Source organism: Camelina sativa, chromosome 19 (assembly GCF_030686135.1).
Source record: "Camelina sativa cultivar CO46 ecotype springtype chromosome 19, ASM3068613v1".
Lineage (NCBI taxonomy): Eukaryota > Viridiplantae > Streptophyta > Magnoliopsida > Brassicales > Brassicaceae > Camelina > Camelina sativa.
The window spans coordinates 27,176,821-27,184,303 of record NC_141898.1 but is presented as its reverse complement, the minus strand read 5'-3'; the positions used below and the strand labels follow the sequence as shown (position 1 = coordinate 27,184,303).

At 43.0% G+C, this 7,483-nt stretch overlaps 1 non-coding gene across 1 annotated transcript; it reads right to left on the bottom strand.

Moving 5' to 3' along the window:
* Nucleotides 1-2,844: 2,844 nt before the first annotated feature.
* Nucleotides 2,845-2,951, bottom strand: LOC147921124 (small nucleolar RNA R71). The gene has a single exon (XR_015591851.1). It is a non-coding gene; the product is annotated as a small nucleolar RNA R71 (small nucleolar RNA).
* Between the last annotated feature and the right edge of the window lie 4,532 nt (nt 2,952-7,483).

Sequence of the window (7,483 nt, the reverse complement as noted above, 5' to 3'; positions counted from 1 at the left end):
TCTATGGTTGATCGGCGATTCGATTATGGGGTCGGATCGTTTGATTGGACCTGGCTCTGATACCAAGACCAACAAGTCGACGACGTTTAATGGTATGACCAATGGGTCAACTAATGGCACGTCCGATGCCAAGCTTCGGGAACACGAGGGTAGCCGTTCACTGTGAACCGAAGGGACTATATGTCCCCATCCCTAATGTGTGCAAGCCTATGGGGTTGGTTAGTTGTATGGCTAAACTCAAAGGGATGGGTCAAGGGTAAAGTTATATTCCGCTGCGTAAAGCTGGTTCACGAAGCAAGGCCGCGAGCCAAAGCTAAGTGACCGAATAAATGGATATTCGGCCGGGAATAGGGCCGAATGGAAGTCGTGGCCACGGACGCTGGGATGTCCGGGCGGGGTCTTTCAGACACTATGTGAAGGTGTCGGTCAACACAACTAGGGTTTTCGACTAATGTCGAGCAGGTGTCGGTCGACACCAGGAGGGACACCAACCTTTGCTAGGTGTCAGTATCGATCGACACCAGGTTGGTGTCGGTCAAGGAAAACTTTCAGTAGAGGACTCATACTTGCTTTTCCTGGTTTGATTATGTTGTGTGATGATTTTTGAACATTAAATTCTCAATTTCTTGTGTGTACAACCCAGTAGATGGGATGATTGTCTCACTGAGTGTTATGAAAATACTCATGCATCTCAATTTGTGTTTATGGTGCAGGTAAAGTGATAACTCTCTAATTTACATGTTTTAGACACCCTTTTTGTCCATATTCTGCATTATATATACCCTAACCGTAGCATTTTTAGCTCATTAACTGTAGAAATTTGCATTTAGGCCATTTAGGGTGCTGCATTCTTGCATTTGTGCATTTTGGATGAAAACAGGTGCTTTAGAGCCTAAAATGGGGAAAAACAAGGTCAAACCCGAGCATGTACCCGAAGGAGCTATTGTGCAAGAAGATTAGTCTGAACCTCAACCCGATCAAAGAGGATCTAAGAGCAGGAAGAACAACCCGAAGACCTACCCGAGGAACAACCCGATCAAAAAGGTTTCCATATATAAACCGCCTCTTCTTCCTCTCTCCCTAGCACGCCGCAGACACTCAAAACAGAGAGCGAGAGCTTCTGAGAGAGAGACTGAGCGATTCAAACACTTTTTCCACTTTGTTAGTATTCTTTTGGTTTTCTTTTCTAGTTTTCGATTCTGCACTCTACTACTTTTATTTTATTTCAATACAATGCAGTTTACTTTCATTTGTGTTTTTATGCTTTCTAAAATGAGATCTGAGTAGTGAAATAAAGTTCCTAAGGATGGGATTGACAAATATGTCTTCTTGATCGGTTAGGATGTCTTAGCTTGATTGTTAATTTTATATAAATTCCTTTCTAGATTGGTGTTCTTAATGCTATTTTCAGACCGAGAAGTTGAGACTAGATCTAGGGTGTTTTGCCATCGAGAGATGTTGTTGAAATGCTTGAATCAATCAATGCTAGAGATTTACTTACTTAGCCTAAGAGATTAGATGTGTAAGGAGTTTATTGACAATAATGAATCGGTTTGTAATGCCCTGCTTGGTCATGTTTCTCCAACGAGAGTTGGGTAGGGGAGTGACCAAGGTTGATTGTTTCTATCACGAGAGTGTTTTAACAAGATTTAAGAGATTCATTGTCTAGGGAATATATGTTTGAGGCATGTAAGACATCCCAAATTTATCAGGAACACTTATGAGTCAATTACCCCATCCTTAGGAGCTTTCTTATCTTGATTGTTTAGCTTTCTTCTATAACTCGACCCCTTACCCAAACTGGTACTCGATCACCAGCTTCGTGTATACCTTCGAGTTGTTCATCCTTGACTATTTGATCTGATCACCCCACCCGATCCTGTACTCGAAGGCTTGCATCGAGTGCTTAGGTTGTGTGGTTCTTGCCTTTTTATTTACTTTTGCTTATTTTAGGATTGTTAGATGAAACCCCAATTATTGCTTGGCTTGACTTGCTAGTTTCTGATCATATCTTATCGGCTAGCATAACAACCATCTTGATTGATAACCCTTTGTACTACAATTGCATAGGGATATGATACCCTGGTTGAAAATCCTGTTATCAATTTGGCGTCGTTGCCATTTGGTTGAATTTTGTTTGCAACGTTTAAGATTTCAGCACTTGCTAAATCAAGTTCTTTTCTATACTTTGGTTCGGATCTAACTTGTTTACTTTCGTGTTTCTGTGTTTTGCATTTCAGGTACAACCCGAGTACCCACCCGTCACTCGATCACCTAGATCGGGTAGACCTTCGTGTACTCACTCGGTTCACTGATTGTGCATGCAAACATGGTCCAAGGGTAGCCAACAATTGAGTCTTTTCATCGACAACATCGACAGACCAAGGTTACTCCATCAACAACAAGTCCAGCAACCGCAACCAACAACAATTGAGGAGGTCATGAATACTCAGAATGGTCCACCAGCTCCTCAAGAGAGGACCCACATAGGAGCAGGATATGCTCCATCTACTCACACTCAAAGGACATGGCATTGTGCCACCTGCTGTTTAAAACAACAACTTTGAGATCAGGAGTAGTCTCATCCAAATGATTCAAAGCAATAAATTTCATGGATTCCCAATGGAGGACCCATTGGATCATCTGGATGAGTTTGATAGGCTTTGTAGCCTAAACAAGATCAATGGAGTTAGTGAAGATGGATTCAAGCTCCGGCTTTTCCCATTTTCTTTGGGTGACAAAGCACACATCTAGGAGAAATCACTCCCCAAGGAGTCCATCACCACTTGGGAAGAATAAAAAAAGGTGTTCCTTGCCAAATTCTTCTCCAACTCCAGATCTGCAAGGCTGAGAAATGACATCTCCTGCTTTGTTCAAAAGAGCAATGAGACGTTCAGTGAAGCTTGGGAACGTTTCAAGGGATACACAAGCAGATGCCCGCATCATGGATTCAACAATGCCTTGTTGCTAAGTACACTTTACCGAGGTGTAGTCCCTAAGATAAGGATGTTGCTAGACACCGCTAGTAATGGTAATTTTCTCAACAAGGATGTTGATGAAGGTTGGGATCTAGTGGAGAACTTAGTCCAATCTGATGGGAACTACAATGAGGAGTATGATCGTAGAATTCGATCTTCTGGAGAGGATGATGTCAATACAAGAGAGACATGAAAGCACTCAATGGCAAATTGGACAAAATCCTCAACCAGCAGCAACATGTCCATTCCATCTCGGAGGAAGACTAGTTTCAGCAACAAGATGGGGAGAGTATTCAGCTAGAGGATGTTAACTACATCAACAATCAAGGAGGTTACAATAAAGGATACAACAACTACAAACCAAACCCGAATCTCTCCTATCGTAACCCGAATTTTGCAAATCCTCAAGACCAAATTTACCCTTCCGCAGTCCAAGGAAACCATGGCCAGCAAAAGCCTTTTAACCAATACAATCAAAGCTTTGCTCCTAAGCAGCAGTACTCTTGCCATTACCACCAACCAATTGCACCACCTGGATTCCCACCACAACAAGGATCACATAACCAATCTCAAGAAGCTAACTTACGCGGCCTAATTCAGCAGATGATACAGAGTCAATCATCGGCTGCAATGGACAATGCAAAACGATTCGCGGAGATGAGCAACAAGATCGATTCTGGGTACAATGACCTGAATGCCAAGTATGATTCTCTCAACACTAAGTTGCGATACCTAGAAGGCCAACACAACACCCAACCACCTCCAAAACTTAACCAGCTTCCAGGTAAAGTTGTTCAGAACCCAAAAGACTATGCTACTGCCCAGGTCATCATTCTTGAAGATGTTGATGACTACCTCACTGAGTACAACGATGTTCAAGAGGGAGGATATGGATCACGGTGAGATGTATGAGCACCATTACTACTTCTCCGAGTATGAACCCTATCCTTCACCCGAGGAGGCTGATCGAGCTGATGATCGAGCACTGGTTTGAGAATCGCAAACCAATGCACCACTCGAGGCTGAACCTGATGACACACCCGATGATGGTGATCGGATGATCCATCGGGTAGATGTCCAGATGATAGATCAACCTCAACTGCCGGCAGCTGAGGAAGGGGAATTAGAGGAAAGATTCAGAGCAGCTCTTGACATCCAATTGGAGGCGCTTGCAGAGCGTATGTCCAGACGAAAAGCCCCACCTCCTAAGATGTTGCCACCACACGTGCTTCGAGAGGAAACCATCAAGGAGACAGCTCAGCTGGAGATTGAAGTAAAGGAAGCTGATAACAGGATTTTCACCCAGGATATCAATTCCCTATGCATTTGTAGTACAAAGGGTTATCAATCCAAATGGTTGTTATGATAGCAGATAATATATGATCAGAAGCAAGCAAGTCAAGCCAAGCAACAGTTGGGGTTTAATCTAACAATCCTAAAATAATCAAAAAGAAAAAAAACAAGCAAGAACCACACGACTTAAGCAATCGATGCAAGCATTCGAGTACAGGATCGGGTGGAGATATCAGGTCAGGAAGTCAAGGATGAACAGCTCGAAGGTATACACGAAGCTGGTGATCGAGTAGTAGTTCGGGTAAGTGGTCGAGTTATAAAATAAAGCTAAACGATCAAGATAAGAAAGCTCCTAAGGATGGGGTAATCAACTCATAAGTGTCCCTGACTAGTATGGATGTCCTACATGCCTCAAGCAAATATTGCCTAGACAATGAATCTCTAAAATCTTGTTAAAACACTCTCGTGATAGAAACAATCAACCTTGATCACTCCCCTACCCAACTCTCGTTGGAGAAACATGACCAAGCAGGCAATAGAAACCGATTCATTATTGTCAATAAAATCCTTACACATTTAATCTCTTAGGCTAAGTGAGTAAATCTCTAGCATTGATTGTTTCAAGCATTTCAACTACATCTCTTGATGGCAAAACACCCTAGATCTAATCTCAACCTCTCGGTCTGAAAATAGCATTAAGAACACCAATCTAGAAAGGAATTTATATAACATAAACAATCAAGCTAAGACATCCTAACCATTCAAGAACACATATTTGTCAATCCCATCCCTAGAAACATTGTTTCACTACTCAGATTTCATTGCAGAAAACATAAAAACACAAATAAACGAAAATTGCATTGTATTGAAAATAGAATAAAAGTAGAAGAGTACAGAATCGAAAACTAGAAAGAATAGCAAAAGAAATGAAAACAAATCCTAACAAAGTGGAAAAAGTGTTTTAGTCGCTCAAAATCTCTCTCAGAAGCTCTCGCTCTCTATGTTGAGTGTCTGCGGCGTGCTAGGGCGAGAGGAAGAAGAGGGGGGTTTATATATGGAAACCCTTTTAACCTAGCTGCTTGGTCCTGCCCGAGGGTCTGCTCGAGGGGGTGAACGAGGTTCAAGTCGGGTAACTCCTCGGGTAGGTCTTCGGGTTGTTCTTCCAGCTCTTAGATCCTCCTTGATCGGGTTGAGGTTTGGACTGTTCTTCTTGCACAACTGCTCCTTCGGGTATATGCTCGGGTTTGACCTTGTTTTCCCCCATTTTATGCTCTTAAGCACCTGTTTTCATCCAATATGCACAAATGCAACAATGGAGCACCCAAAATGGCCTAAATGTAGATTCCTGCAGTAAAGGACCTAAAAATGCTAAGATTAGGGTATATATAATGCAAAATATGGACAAAAATGGGTGTCTAATACATGTAAATTAGAGAGTTATCATAAGCTGTTAAAGAGATTAGGAATGCGATTCTGAGGAGTGGAGTGTGTTTAGATCCTGAACTGTGAATTGATGAGAAATTAGAGGATCCCGGCTCTTTTACTTTGCCATGTTCAATAGGCCTTCGGATTTTCAACAACTGCTTGTGTGATTTGGGTGCTTCGGTCAGCATCATGCTACTTTCAGTTGCCAACAAGATGGGTTTCAGCAGTTTTAAACCAAGTAGTATGTATTTGGTCCTAGCTGATAGAACAATCAGACACCCCATTGGTATCCTGGAAAACTTGCCTCTCAGGATTGGAAGAGTGGAGGTTCCTACCGATTTCATGATCCTGGACATGGATAAGGAACCAGACGATCCACTGATCCTAGGTAGGCCATTCTTGGCAACAGTAGGAGCAGTGATTGATGTAAAAAAGGGACAGATCAGCATTGAGCATGGAGAGCACTTCAAAATGGAACTTGACATCAAGAAGGTGATTAAAAGGCCAACCATTGATGGTCAAGTTTTCTCCACCCATACGAAGCCAAGAGAAATCAAACATCACCAGGAAGTTCATACTACATTTGTTGTGGAACCAGGACAATAACCGAAAAATCCATTTAATCAGTCTGCTACAGTGGAGAGGATTCCAAAACTTCTCCCTCCCAAAAATCATGCTTGAAGAGCGTGAAGAGTCAATCTTAGTGACTTAAAACAAGCTCACTTGGGAGGAAGTCCCAAAGGTATATTTTACTTTCTTTTACTTTTATTTTATTTTATTTTTTTTTGTTTTGTTTAATTCGGATTTTACAATATTTTTATGTTTCCATGAGTTTCAAAAAAAAAAAAAGGAAAAAGAAAAATTTGGGGAACTCGAGGCTATACCTGAATCCGTACCCGACGCGCCTGATCGTGTACCCACTCGGATGGCGAGTGGAGTCCGAATTCCACAAACCCTAGCCCACTCTCGGTGAAGCCCAAGCCAACCCTCTCTATTTAAGGAGCCTCAACTCCCCAACTTCATAAATCCATAAGTTTTCTCTAAACTCTAAAACTCTTTGTATTCCAAACTTCTTCTCTCTCCCTAGAAATCGAGTTTTTCAATCTTGGTGGACTAACCCTATTGATCTCGGTTTAGTATCTTTTTCTTCATTGCAAAGATTCACCAATGGCTCCAAAGATAAGGACATATCAAAAGAAGGGATCTAAGTATACCTCTGCCGCTGCTAGAACCGGAGGTGACGGCATGGATGCTCGCGATTCCCAAGGAGGAGGAGACGCTTCACATTCTCAACTGCTGAGTGGACGTTTCCATTCCCCAACCCGATCCTTCACCCAAGCCGGTGCTCGAGCACCTGATCGTGTAGACCCCCGAGTTCGCTCACCAAGCCCAGTGGCGAGTGCTGTCCGGAGATATCCCCGACATAGGGACCTTTCTACGTCCGAGCAAACTGTCATAGACCCTATGAAGGTTGACTCAGACACCGATGGAGGAGAACCAAACCTCACGGTTGAGGAGAAGAGCCGCGGTTGCAAGAGAGAAGAGACCAGCTTCTGAAAAAGCTAAGGAGGTAGCTGAGAGGGCGGCGGAATAAGAAGATCGAGACACGGAGGGTGAGAGTCATGACAATGAAGAGGAGCAGAGAGAACGCACCCGGTTGGCATTGAGGAGGCTGAAGCAAAGAGAGGTTGAGAGTCCGGCCAAGCTCTTCAAGGTCCTCCACAAGATGAGCTTTGTTGGGACCCGCTACACCCACCGCAAAACGATGAAACAGTTGGGAATCGCTA